Consider the following 13752-nt stretch of genomic DNA (forward strand, 5'->3'; position numbering starts at 1 on the left):
AAATCTAAACCAATGAAAATGTTCCTCTTCAAAACTAAGCCCTACCAATACACAGTGTAATGTCTGTTACAGTATTATCACCAATTAACCAAAAAAATGTAGGTTTCTGCAACAACGTACCTGTAAAACTTCTGAGGTTAAGCAAGAAATCTACAAAATCAAGACAGAACTGTAATACAAAATCCAATGAATTTTTTCACCCCAGCTCAAATATTAAGGAACACACAACATAAGAAAATAATATTTTTAAATATTAAAGCTAAAAACCACATACATCTTATTTAGCAGTCAAACTTCTAAAATGATTGAAGTTCTCAGCTAAGTATCCAATGTGAAAAATAGCTTTGAAGAGTAAGGATATGAGTGGTCATAAATCTTAAAAGGCAAGATACCCTCCTTGCCACTCTACCTACTTGTTCTTGTGTGTAAAATGAAGATTATAAGTAGTTCCTGTTTCACAGGAACCATCTATTTAATTCAACAAAACCTAGTAAATTCTAAGCACTTACTGCCTCATAAACCCACCTACTTAAGTCATTTTCAGCCAATTCTGAACTCAGAGGTAAACCACACTTGGGTCAGATTTATCTGTACCACACATGCACCATCTGGCCAGAAACAGAAAGAGGAGTAAGACCTGGAGCTGAGCAAAAGCCCTTTCAGAAACCAACCTTAAGGAAACTTTCCCCAGCCCTCCTCCTCAGTGCTGCACACTCTACAGCTGCCTGGGATTCCTTCTCAACCTGGTGAGTATGCAGTGGCCACACCTACAGTTGGCAGTGATTCGTAATTCCTCCGTTCTGCACTTTTAAGTCTCATTGACAGCCCAGGAACAACTGCTATAACTCTGGTTTTAATTGTTGGCAATACTTGATAGTTTTCCAAAATGCAAACAAATTTAAATATATCAAAGTAATCTGCATGTACATGCTGTATCATAATTCTACTTCATATATTATGTCTCCAAATTTCATATTGTACAAGTCAGAGAATACTAAGTTGTAATCCTAGCAACCATTTTATACTCTTGATCAGTGCTGTCCAATAGAAATAGGAACCACATATATAATTCTAAATTTTCTAGTAGCCACATTAAAATAAATTTTAAATTAATTTTGATAATATGCTTTATTTAACCCAATATATCAAAAAGTATTATTTCAAGATGAAAACAGGTTTTGTGGTTTAAAAATAGTCATTTTTTGGGCTTCCCTTGGTGGCGCAGTGGTTGAGAATCCACCTGCCGATGCAGGGGACACAGGTTCGTGCCCCGGTCGGGAGGATCCCACATGCCGTGGAGCGGCTAGGACCGTGAGCCATGGCCGTTGAGCCTGCACGTCCGGAGCCTGTGCTCCACAACGGGAGAGGCCACAGCAGTGAGAGGCCCGCGTACCGCAAAAAAAAAAAAAAGTCATTTTCTAAGTATCAATGAGATCTTTTTCATACTAGGTCTTCAATATCCACTGTGTATTTCACACTTGGAGCACATCTCAATTCGGACTAACACCAGTTCAAGTGCTTAGGGAGCCACATGTGGCTAGTAGTTACCACACTGGACAGTACGGCTCTAAATCACACTCTAGTAGCAACATATATCACAAATACCATGATCGTTATACTTTAACTCGCTTCATTTCTCCCATGTGTAAAAGGAAGACTTTATTTATCTTACCCCTTATGCTATGAACAACAAAGATGGAAAACAAGAAAAATTTTGGCCTATCTCATGGCACACCAGTAACAGTCAAGGTTTCATGCATAATAAGGACTACGATAGCTTTTGGAAGTTTCCTCCCAAGCAAGAAATGCAATGCATCTTTCCCAAAGTCCTCAATCCTAAAAAAATACTTCAATTGAAATCTGCTTATATTACAGTAGCATAAATAACATTAAAACATGGAGAACGCTAATAACAATCACGCTATCTGTGATTCTTTCTAAAGAAATCAAACTAACTCAGAATACACTGCTTCTCTCCTTACACTTATTTTCAGGTATTCTTCACTTTAAGGAAACTTGTGTTACAGAAATGACAAAATAGAGTACAAGGCACCCTAAAGCTTGACTCTCAAAAAGGAATTTCTGGGAGGTCACATAATACTTATTTCCAATGGTAACTTTATTTGGCAAAGAATGCTGAGGTAATTGGTCTAATAGCTATTGTAAACATACAAATGAAAAGGAAGAAAGAGAAAGGCTTTCAACTATGAATGCAGAATCACAGCATTCTGAAGCAAAACAGAAATCCCCCAGTTTAGGGAAGGGCAAAGGAAACAACAGGAGACAGGACAGTCTTTGCACTGCAAAATGTTGCCAAAATAAAGTATTGCCAGGCACTTGCTCAAAGATGATGGTGTTGAGAGTCAATGGTACCCTGTGGAAAGCTTCACACCAGCAATCACTAGTTGAAGGTCAAGTCCTGGCATCAAGACTTAGGACTTTGGCCAAGTCACATTATCTTTCTGGTCATCCATTTCTATTTTAAAACAACAACAAAAAAAACCCCTCTCCTTTATTTAGCATTCACTACTAAGATAATCTCTAAGGAGATTACTAAATCAAATTCTATGAATATGTTTTTCTTGGCAAACTTTGCTGGATCCCACTTCTTCTTAAAGTGATGCCTTTTTTTTTTTTAACTCTGTCTTCAACCAATTTCAGCAGCCACCAGCTGAGGTGAGCCTGCTATGAATACTACCAAGAATGGATTTCAACTGTTACTTTCCACCAATCTCTGATGTCTACATTTCTAGTCTAATTTTTTTCAAGTGGATTTTATCCAGTTCATCCTACTGCCTCCCAAAGTCTGCCCTCTAATACTTCAGTTACAATTGCTATGTGCTCTATACAGAGAAATTTCTCAATAAATGTTTGCTGACTAACTTTAAGGAAATTCATGAACTACAGAGAACTATGTTGGCATAACTGATTTTTAAAAAGATACATAAGCAATCTGATTTCTAAAGAAAAGCTAAATAAAGACTAGAAATTTAAATCAATCTTTTTCTTTGTCAAATTTAAATAACACAAAATTATTAAATTTTAAAGCTGGGACTTTATATAACTGAAACATTACATATAGGAGTGAAGGCCACTTGAAGGTGCTATAGAATTGTCAAAAATAGCACAGAATTTGGGGAAGCTCTAGTGGGTCAGCTAACGCATATATATGGAATCTTAAAAAAAAAAGGTACTGATGAACCTAGTTGCAGGGCAGGAAGAAAGATGTAGACAGAGAATGGACCTGAAGACACAGGGTGGGAGGGGGAAGCTGGGGCGAAGTGAGAGAAGCATCGACATATATACACTACTGAATGCAAAGTAATTAGCTAGTGGGAAGCAGCAGCATAGCACAGGGAGATCAGCTTGATGCTTTGTGACCACCTAGAGGGGTGGGATAGGGAGGGTGGGAGGGAGGCTCAAGAGGGAGGGGATATGGAGACATGTATGCATGTGGCTGATTCACTTTGGTGTACAACAGAAAGTAACACAGCATTTATACTGTGAAGCAATTATACTCCAATAAAGATCTATCAAAAAAAAAGTCATGGTAAAGAACAATACAGCTTTGTAAATCCTCCATCTGCTATGATGTATAATATGGGGAAGGGAGAAGAGCTGCTGACGGAAACTGACAAATCACATTATTAATATCGCCCATTCCAACTATAATATTAAAACAATCTACACCTTCACTTATAAGTAAGAATGGATTAAAAAAAAAATCAGGTATATAATCAATACATCAAAGGCATGTTTGAGCTGATGCCATAAGAAAAACTATGTGGCCAGTTAGAAAGATACTGCAATTGCAGAAGTCACAGGAGGCCCCAGTTCCTGGCCCTGTACTCCCGTGAAATCATGTAGTCCCTATAATTAAATCCCTTTTTACTTGAGATACTTGATGTGGATCTCTTCCTCACAACGCACTGATAAAAGTAACCACTCGGCTAAAAAAAATCAAAACTGGAAATCATCTATTAAAAGAAACAATAAAAAAGACACATTTTAAAAACCTATAAAATTAGCCAAAGCTTGGGAGACCATCTCCCTAAATGCTTCCATTTTATACAAGATTTAAAATAAATTGAGTAGTCAATTCGAGAAGCAAAACAGTAACAACAGGGCTTCCCTGGTGGCGCAGTGGTTGCGAGTCCACCTGCTGATGCAGGGGACACGGGTTCGTGCCCCGTTCCGGGAGGATCCCACATGCCGCGGAGCGGCTGGGCCCGTGAGCCATGGCCGCTGAGCCTGCGCGTCCGGAGCCTGTGCTCCACAACAGGAGAGGCCACAACAGTGAGAGGCCCGCATACTGCAAAACAAAACAAAACAAAAAAAACTGCCTATGAAAAAAGTAACAACAAACACAAACCCTCAAAAAGAGTGAAGAATTAAAGGATATAAGCAAGAAAACATGACTTAGAAAGCAAAATGCAAGAAGCCTGTAAAGTCAGGCCAAAAAAGGGAAAGAAAATGAATATGGTCCTGAGAATGAGAAAAGAATCATAAAGACCACAAATACTAAGCAAATTTCTTTAAACAAAGAGAACAGCACATGCTATTATATTCTAATAACTTAAAGATATAGACGTAAGTTATTTCCTAGAAAAATATAAATTAATCTGATTCAAGAAGTAGTATATTATCTTTGTCCCCCTCTCCACTTCCAAAAGTATCTGTCCAGACAAGATAGCTTAGTAAATAAATTCTACTAACTCTTCAAGGAAAAGATGGAATTCTGTTCCTTAAACTGTTCAAAAGCATAAGAGTCAGAAAATCAAATACAAGATAGAAGACAAACATGGAAAAAATGGTTGAACACAAAACACAAGTTTTTAAAATATGCAAATTATTGTTTTTTCAAACTTCAGCAGAATCCACTCATCCAACCATAAGTTTAGGCAAAAGCCTGACAAAACACCTAGTATACCACCTATTCTTTCTCATTTCCCAAGATAGATGATAATGAGTCTTTTTGTAACACATCAATGTTTCCTATGAGTACAGACACAAAAGCTCTCAAAGTACCCAAATAAAGTTTAATCTACGAAAATAAAAATGGTTTAACATAAATTTAGTAAATTACTTGGTTAAGATGATTTCGGTCCTTATATTCACATACTGAAATACTTATGAATAAAACTTATATAAAATATATGGAATTTCCTCTAAAATCATTTGTGGGGAGTAAGTGAGGACATACATGAAAAAAGACCAGAGGTGATAACTGCTGGGTATTGGGTACACGGGGAATTCTCTACCTTTGTAAGTTAGAATGTTTCCATAGTAAAAAGTTTGCTTGAATGGGAAACTGGTTGTGGGGTATATGGCACTGTACTATCTTCCCAACTTTACTATTAATCTGAAAGTATTTTAGATTTAATTAAACAAAATTTGTCAGTTTGTTTAAAGCTAGGATAAAAAGATTGTGGTCTAAATACCATTTCCCACAAAAAGAACCCAGGCTCCTTGAGAAACTGGCAAGTCTGGGGTAGAAAAGGCACAAGATAAGCCTACAACATCCTATCCAGAAAGCAAAGAAATTATCAAAGACTACTGGAATCTTGTCAGAAGGACATAGAAAACAACCCAGTAGCCCAAGACAAGCCAATTTGAGCAGCAAAAAGACTAATAACTGCATCAGAGTCAAACACATCAAATATACTAAATATCATTTGCACATGATACTTAAAAAACAACTCACTGATCTCCTTTAGCAAACACTGGGAATATTTAGTATTAGTATTCTGAAAATTGATAAAGAATGAAAACAATACAAAAAGATTTACTGGTTCACAAAAAAGCCATATGATTATGTGGATAAATGCTAGAAAAGCATTTGATAATATCCATTCCTGACAAAGCCTCTCAATGAACAGGAATAGAAAGAAACTCTTAATATGATAAAGGATACCTATCAGAAATCAATAACAAATATACTTAAAGATGAAACACTGGATCATAAAGACCTATGAAATACACATTATATTTTGTCATTTAAAAGAATTCCAAAGAACCTAGACAGTAAAAATCTTAAAAGTAACATTAATAATTTACAAATGATAGAACTTTTTATATTGGAAATAAAAGAAAATCCACTGAAAAATCAGACCCAATAATAATCAGTCAACAAAACTTTTTGAATTTTCTGTACATCAAATAGGTTTTCAAATGACTTATCAGGGAAAACAGTATTTTTTAAAATGAATCTAGGTAACATAAGGATATGAAATGCCAAGGTATAAATTTAAAAATTTTTCAAGACCTACATTAAAAAAAACTGATAGTACATTTTTTAAAAAACCTTGAATAAATTAAGGAATATATTATGTTACTAGGCAAAAGTAGTAAATGCTGAAAAGATGTCAATTCTCCCCAACTTAAGTTATAAATATAATAAAATTCCAGTGAATTCTGACAGATCAAACTTACAACAAAGAATTAAATAAAATACATAATATGACATGTGGTGATGAACACAATGGACAAAAATAAACATGGAAAAAGAAATGAAATGAAGAGGTAGAGGATATGCAATTTTAAAGAAAGTAGAGCTCCCTGAGAAGGTAACTGAGTAAGTAACTGAAAAAGTAATAAAGCATCCAATGGATATCAGAGGAAAAGCATTCCAAGGCACAGGACACAGCAGGTGCAAAAATCCTGAAGAGGAAAGCATACCTAACACATTGAAGGGAAAGTAAAAGCCCATCACTGTTGAACCAGAGTAATCTAAAGGAATGAGTATTCAGATAGCAGAATGATGAGCAAAGAAAATGACAAACCTGGGGAAGGAGATAATTAACTGGATAAAATTATAATATCAAATTTGTGAGGCTAAGAAAAGATAGAACAAAAGTGCTGGGCAAAATGGCATGCATGAAGAGTGGTAAGCAGTTTAAAGTGTTCTACAGGTAAGGAAGGAAAAGAAAGTAATTTTAGATTTACATACATATATTAAAGTTTCGAGAGAAAATTCAAGAAAACTTCAAGAGTCTGTGAGAAAGCAAAAAAAAAAGTACTAATTTCACAACTAGTAAAATGGGGAAAACATGAAAAAGAGGGAAGGAAAATGAACAACCCAAAAGACAGCAAGAAAACACATAGGGAGACAAAACCCAGCAAAAGCAAGATGCTCAAAATGAAGGGGTAGAAATAAATGCAAATATGTCAATAATTCCAACAAAAAAAATGAAATAAACTTCCCAATTAAAATAGCAAGATTAGGGGATATCATTACAGAAACCACAGCATCAAAAAGATAATATGGGAATAGTAAGAACAACTCTCCACACATGAATTTGGCAACTTGGTTGAAATGGATCGATTCCTTGAAAAACACAAACCACCAAAACTTACTCAATATGAAACTGATAATTTGAATACCCACCTCTAGCTATTCAGGAAATTTAATTCTTAATTTTAAAACTCCAAACAAAAAGAAATTACCACACACCCAGATCATTTTATTGGAGAATTCTACCCAACATTTAAATAAGAATTAACACCAATTCTACATAATTTCTTCTGGAAAACAGAATATGAGAGAAGACTTCCAAATTCATTTTATGACGCTAGTATTATCCTGATACCAAAACCAAACAAAGGCAGTTCAAAAAATAAAACTACAAACCAACGTCCTTCACGAATACAGATGCTAAAATATTTAAAGTATTAGCAAATAGAATTCAGCAATATATAAAAAGAATTAACACCAAGACCAAACAAAGCGTCTATTCCAGGGATACAAGGTTGGGTCAATGTTTGAAATCAATGAAGTACACTATATTAACAACTAAAAAAGAAAATCACATGATTATATATACATAATCTTTTATATATACAGCAATGACGAAAAAAGCATTTGACAAATTCAATGTCCACTCATGATAAAAATTCTCAGAAAAATAGGAATAGAAGAGAACCTCCTGAACTTGACAGAAAGCACCTACAAAAAAATCTAGAGTTAACATACTTAATGGTGAAAGAATGAATACTTCCCCCTAAGATTGGGAATGAGGCAAGGATGTGTTGGAAGTTCTAGCTAGTGGAATAAGACAACAAAAAGAAAAGACATAGGGGTTGAAAAGAAAAAAATAAAACCGCCTGTATTTGCAGATCCCAAGGAATCTGCAAAACAACTACTAGAACGAATAACTGAGTTCAGCAAGGTGGCAGGATACAAAACCAACACACAAGTACCAATCACATCTCTATATACTAAAAAGAACATGTGAAAACAAGTTAAAAACACAATACTATTTATAATCACTCCTAGGAAAATGAAAATACATATGTTTAAAAATATAACAAAACATATACAGGACTTGTTTGCTGAAAACTACAAACACAAATGAAAGAAGCCTATAAAGATCTAAATAAATGGATTCTTTGTGGATTGGAAGACTCAACAAAGTAACAATATCAATTTTCCCTACATTGATACAGAGATTTAACACAATTCCTACCCAAATCTCACCAAGACTTTTTATGGATATAGATGAGATTATTCTAAAATTTACATGGAAAGGTAAAGGAACTAGAAGAGCTAAAACAATTTTGAAAAAGCATAGAGAGAGAGGAATCTATCCTATTTCACAACTTAGCTCAGTAATTAAGACTGTATGTAGTATTAGTAGAGGGATAGACATAAAGGTCAGTGGAACACAACAGAGAACCCAGAAATAGACCTACACAAATACACCCAAATAGTTTTTGGTGAAGGTGCAAAAGTAACTTAATGAGGGAAAGACAGCCTTTCAACAAATGGTACTGGAGCAACTGCACATCCATAGACCAAAAAACGAATTTCCACCTAAGTCTCACATTTTATATAAAAAATAACTCCATGGGGCTTCCCTGGTGGCGCAGTGGTTGAGAGTCGCCTGCTGATGTAGGGGACACGGGTTCATGCCCCGGTCTGGGAAGATCCCACATGCCGCGGAGCGGCTGGGCCCGTGAGCCATGGCCACTGAGCCTGCGCGTCTGGAGCCTGTGCTCCGCAACGGGAGAGGCCACAACAGTGAGAGGCCCGCGTACCACAAAAAAAAAAAAAAAACTCCAAATGGATCACATGCTTAAATGTTAGAATAAAGCTGTAAAACTTAGGGGGAAAAATACAGAAGAAAATATTCAAGATCTAGGGCTAAGCATAGAGTTTGTATACATGACACTCAGAGCAAGATTCACAAAAGGCATAACAATAATATACTGAACTTCACCAAAATTAAAAACTTGTGCCCTTGCAAGACCCTCCTAAAAGGATGAAAAGACAATCCAACAAAGGACTAGTATCTAGAATATATCTAGAACTCTCAAAACTCAACAGGAAAAAAACAATCCAATCAGAAAAAAGACATGAAGCGACATTTCATCAATGGGGATACACAGATGAAAAATAAGCAAATGAAAATATGTTCAGTATCATTAGCCATTAGGGGAGTGCAAATTAAAACCTTACTAAGATATCACTAGGTACATACCAGAATGGCTAAAATCAAAAACAGTGGTAACACCAAATGCTGGCAAGGATGCAGAAAAACTGGATCACTCCATACATTGCTGGTAGGGATGTAAAATGGTACAGCCACTCTGGAAAACAGTTTGGCAAGTTCTTAAAAAACTATATGCACAATAATCATACAACCCAGCAACTGCACTCCTGGCATTTATCCCAGAGAAATGAAAACTTATGTCAAAAAAAAAAACCCCTATGCACAAATCTTCATAGCACTTTTATTCATAATAGCCAAAAACTGTAAACAACTCAGATGTCTTTCAACAGGTATATGGTTAAACAAATCCATACCATGGACTACTACTCGCAGTAAAAAAGGATGACCTACCAATACATTTAACAACATGGATGAATTTCTAGAGAATTATGCTGAGTGAAAAAAACTGAACCCAAAAGGTGACAAACTGTATGAGCCCATTTATATAACATTCTTAAAATGACAAAATCATAGAAATGAAGAACAAATGAGTGGGTCCCAGAGATTAAGGGGATGGAAAGGAAATGGATGTGGCTATAAAAATAATAATATCAGGGATCCTTGTGGTGATGGAAATGGTCTGTATATTGTGTCAGTATCAATACCCTGGTTGTGATATTGTACTACAGTTTTGCAAGACATTACCAATGGGGGAAACTGGGTAAAGAGTACACAGATGTCTCTGTATTACTTCTTAAAACTGTCAGTGAATTGACAATTATTTTAATAAAAAGTTTAATTTAAAATTACAAAGACCAACACTATTATAGCAGATTAATTTTTTAATTCAATAGCATGACATTCACAATAGATTAAAATAAAAGAACACAGAAATGTAGGGGAAGGGGGAATTTTAAAAATCAGGCAAAACTAGCTGACCAAAAATAATAATAATAATAATAGGTATGTTAATATCAAACAGTAGTATGTAATACAAAAAGCATTACTAGACATAAGGAGTCACTACACAGAGTAAAAGTTTCAATTCAACAGCAATATATGATAAATTTTCATGTACTAATAACAATTTTAAAATGTATTTTAAAAATTGAAAGGAACTACAAGGAAACAAAAAATAATTCTAGTAAAAGACTAACATACACCTGCTCTCTAAAAAAACAAAGATATAAGATTTGAACAACAGAATTAACAAGCCTAACTACTGGACATATATAAAACTTTGCACCAACAAATAGAAAATACACATTCTCTTCAAATACAAAAAACTGACCACAGTCACAACAGATTTCAAAGGACTGTATCATACAGATCATGCTGCCTAACCACAACACAATTACAAATCAATAACCAAATTAGCTAAAGGATCACCCATATGTTTGGAAACAAAACTTTTAAGTAACTCATAAATTAAAAAATTCACCCCTTGTGTGATGCAGGGAAAGCAAATACCTAGAAATTCATGATCATTTAAGCCTGTCAAAGTGTTAAAAGTTAATAAGCAAGGTGTCCAACTTAAGAAATTAAAAAAGGAATAGAAATAAACCCAAAGTAAGTATAAAAGAAAGAAAGAAAGCAGAAATTAAGTAGGGGGAGGATACATTAAAGAGCATAAAAAGGACAAAAATTTGATTCTTTGAAAAGCTTTTTAAAATTGGCACTTTTAGCTTTTAAAACTCATCAAGAAAAGGGGAGCATTTAAAAAAAAAGATAAGGACAGTAACTACAAAATAAGAGACTAACGATTTAATGCCATAAATTCAAGAACGTGAATGAAATGGAGAATTTTCTATAAAAGTATAACCTACCAAAACCAGTTTGAAAATTGAAAATATGAGCAATCATATAACCAAAGCAATTGAATCAGTGATTAAGATGTGTCCCACAAAGAAAACAGTAACAATTCTACAAGGGAGTTCTACCAAACACTCAAGAAACAAATTATTCTAATCTTACATAAACTCTTCCAGAAGAAAGAGAAAAAGTATATATATCTTTTAAATTATAGGTCAATATTACTCATTATTAGAAACAAAAATCCTACATTAACTATATTCAAACTGAGTCCAATAATGGAAAAAAGGGACACACCAGGGCTGACTTTATACTTGGAACACAAGGTTGGTTTAAATATTAGAAAATCAATCAATGTATTTCATCATGTTAACAGGTTACAGAAGAAAAACATATGATCCTTTCAAAAGATGCAGAAAAAGCTTTTGATAAACTTCAACATCCATTCTTTTTCTTTTTAATTAAAAAGCTAATAATAGAAAGGAACACCCTTAACCTGAAAAGATTATCTACAATAAACCTACAGCAAGCAGCATACTTAACTGTGAAACTCTGATAGCATTCCCTTTAAAATCAGGAACAAGATCAGGATGCCCCCATCACCGCTTCTATTCAACATTGTACTGGAGATCCTAGCCAGCACATTAAGACAAGAAAAAGAAAGAAAAAAAAAAGCATAAGAATTGGAAAGGAGGAAACAAAGAGGTCATTATTCACAGATAGATCTGTCCACACAGAAAATCCTAAAGAATTCTATACACAATTTATCACAATTAGAAGGATAGCAAGGTTGTTATACGAAGTCAAATTGTACTTCTATACACCAGCAAGGTAGAAAATATAATTTTAAAAGACACCATTAATGATTTGATACAAAAATAAGGTACCTAGAAATAAATCTAACAAAATACTTGCAAAAGTTTATTTGAAGACAATTATAAAACTTTATTGAAAGAGACTGTAAAAGACCTAGATAAATGGATACTACAATGTTCATGGTTAAGAAACTTAACAAAATGCTAGTAGTTCCCTTCAAGCTGGTTTACAAATTCAATGCATTTCCCATCAAAATCCCAACAGGTTGCATGTGTGTATCTATATAACTTTAAAATTTTATGGAGGAGCAAACCAGCAAGAAATTCCTTGAAGAAGTACAAGGCAGGAGGACCTGGCCTACTTCTGTGTCCCTCAATGACTGACTAGACGGTTTCACACCAACCCTCCCTATGAAAACTTTAAAAACTGAACATAATATAAAAAACATCTGTTTGAAGACAAGAAGCACTACAAAAGGCAGCAAGAACCTGGGAGGCCAAGACCGTGGAAAGAAGGGAGGCCTAGAAAATGGAGTCTAATATTTGATGCCTCTTTTCCCCTGGAGATAACTGCCAATGGAAAAAGGGCAATTGATAAGTTAAGAAATCCAGCAGAACTTTGAATAGACTTATAGGGCTGGGAAAACCAGAAGATATTTGCAAAGTATAACCTGCAAGTCCTGGTATCTGGGATATATAATAAACTCCTACAAATCAGTATGAAAAAGACCAAATATAAAAATGGACAAAAGACTTGGCAAACCACCTCACAAAAGACATCCAAATGGCCAGTAAGTATATTAAAAGGGGCTTAACATCATTTCTCATTAGGGGAATTCAAATTAAGACCACTAAACATCCACCAAAATGTCTAAAATTAAAAGGGTGGACGAGACAGGACAAGGAAAAACTAGAACTCTATTATTTTGCTATTGGAAGGGAATGAACAAAAAACTACAATTACATACAACAATAAGGATGAATCTCGCAAACAAAATTGAGAGGAAGAGGTGAGACACAAAAAATATACACGTAATATAGTTCCGTTTATATAAGGTTCAAAAAATAGGCAAAACTAGTCTAAGATGTTAAAGTCTGGCCAGTAGGTATCTTTAAGAAGGAAGAGGTTAGTCACTGGGAGAGGACTCAAGGGAACTCTCTAGGGTGCCAGTAATGTTCTATTTCCTGACCTGCATATGGTTATATTGAGAAAATTCATTTAGCTGTACTCTCATGATCTGTGTACTTTCTTTCTATACATATGTATGCCCTAGAGCAATAGAAGTTTGTTTTTACAGAAGCTGTACAAAGTTACAGTAATTAAAACAATGTGATGGTGCGGTTACACTAAGAGACTAGAGTCCAGAAAGTATAGATAGATCCAATTGTATAACAAAATCAGTAAGAAATAAATTTTTTTTTAAAAAAACCTAGTACAAACATGGGCAAAAGAAATGAATAGAATCCCAGAAGAGGTAAGAACAGGTTAATCAGCACAGTAAAAGATGCTCAAACTCATTAGTAAAAGGAAAAAATTGAAAACTAAAAGGTGATACTTCATACTCACTGGCAAAAACTTTTAAAGCCTGATAAAAGTAAGTACTAGCAAGAAAGCTAAGGAAACCTCTGTATTCCTGGAGGGAGCAAGTACTGATACAATCCTCTTTGGAAAATAATCTGGCATTATCCAGTAC

General features: G+C 34.7%; 1 protein-coding gene across 13 annotated transcripts in view; it reads right to left on the reverse strand.

Moving 5' to 3' along the window:
• PIAS2 (protein inhibitor of activated STAT 2) overlaps nucleotides 1–13752 on the reverse strand; it is a 113086-nt gene that overhangs the window by 89077 nt on the left and 10257 nt on the right. Inside the window, exons 2-3 of one of the 13 annotated variants that reach the window (XM_089895139.1) lie at nucleotides 11787–11875; nucleotides 9480–9588 (exon numbers count right to left, since the gene is read on the reverse strand). The exons of 9 other annotated variants lie outside the window; for them this stretch is intronic. The gene's annotated coding sequence lies outside the window, so the exon portion shown is untranslated. 3 more of the 13 variants (XM_089895140.1, XM_089895138.1, XM_089895141.1) reach the window with 3 other exon arrangements.

Source organism: Delphinapterus leucas, chromosome 14 (genome assembly GCF_059928025.1).
Source record: "Delphinapterus leucas isolate spDelLeu-1000000601 "Yukka" chromosome 14, BTC_Dleu_Yukka2, whole genome shotgun sequence".
Classification (NCBI taxonomy): Eukaryota; Metazoa; Chordata; class Mammalia; order Artiodactyla; family Monodontidae; genus Delphinapterus; species Delphinapterus leucas.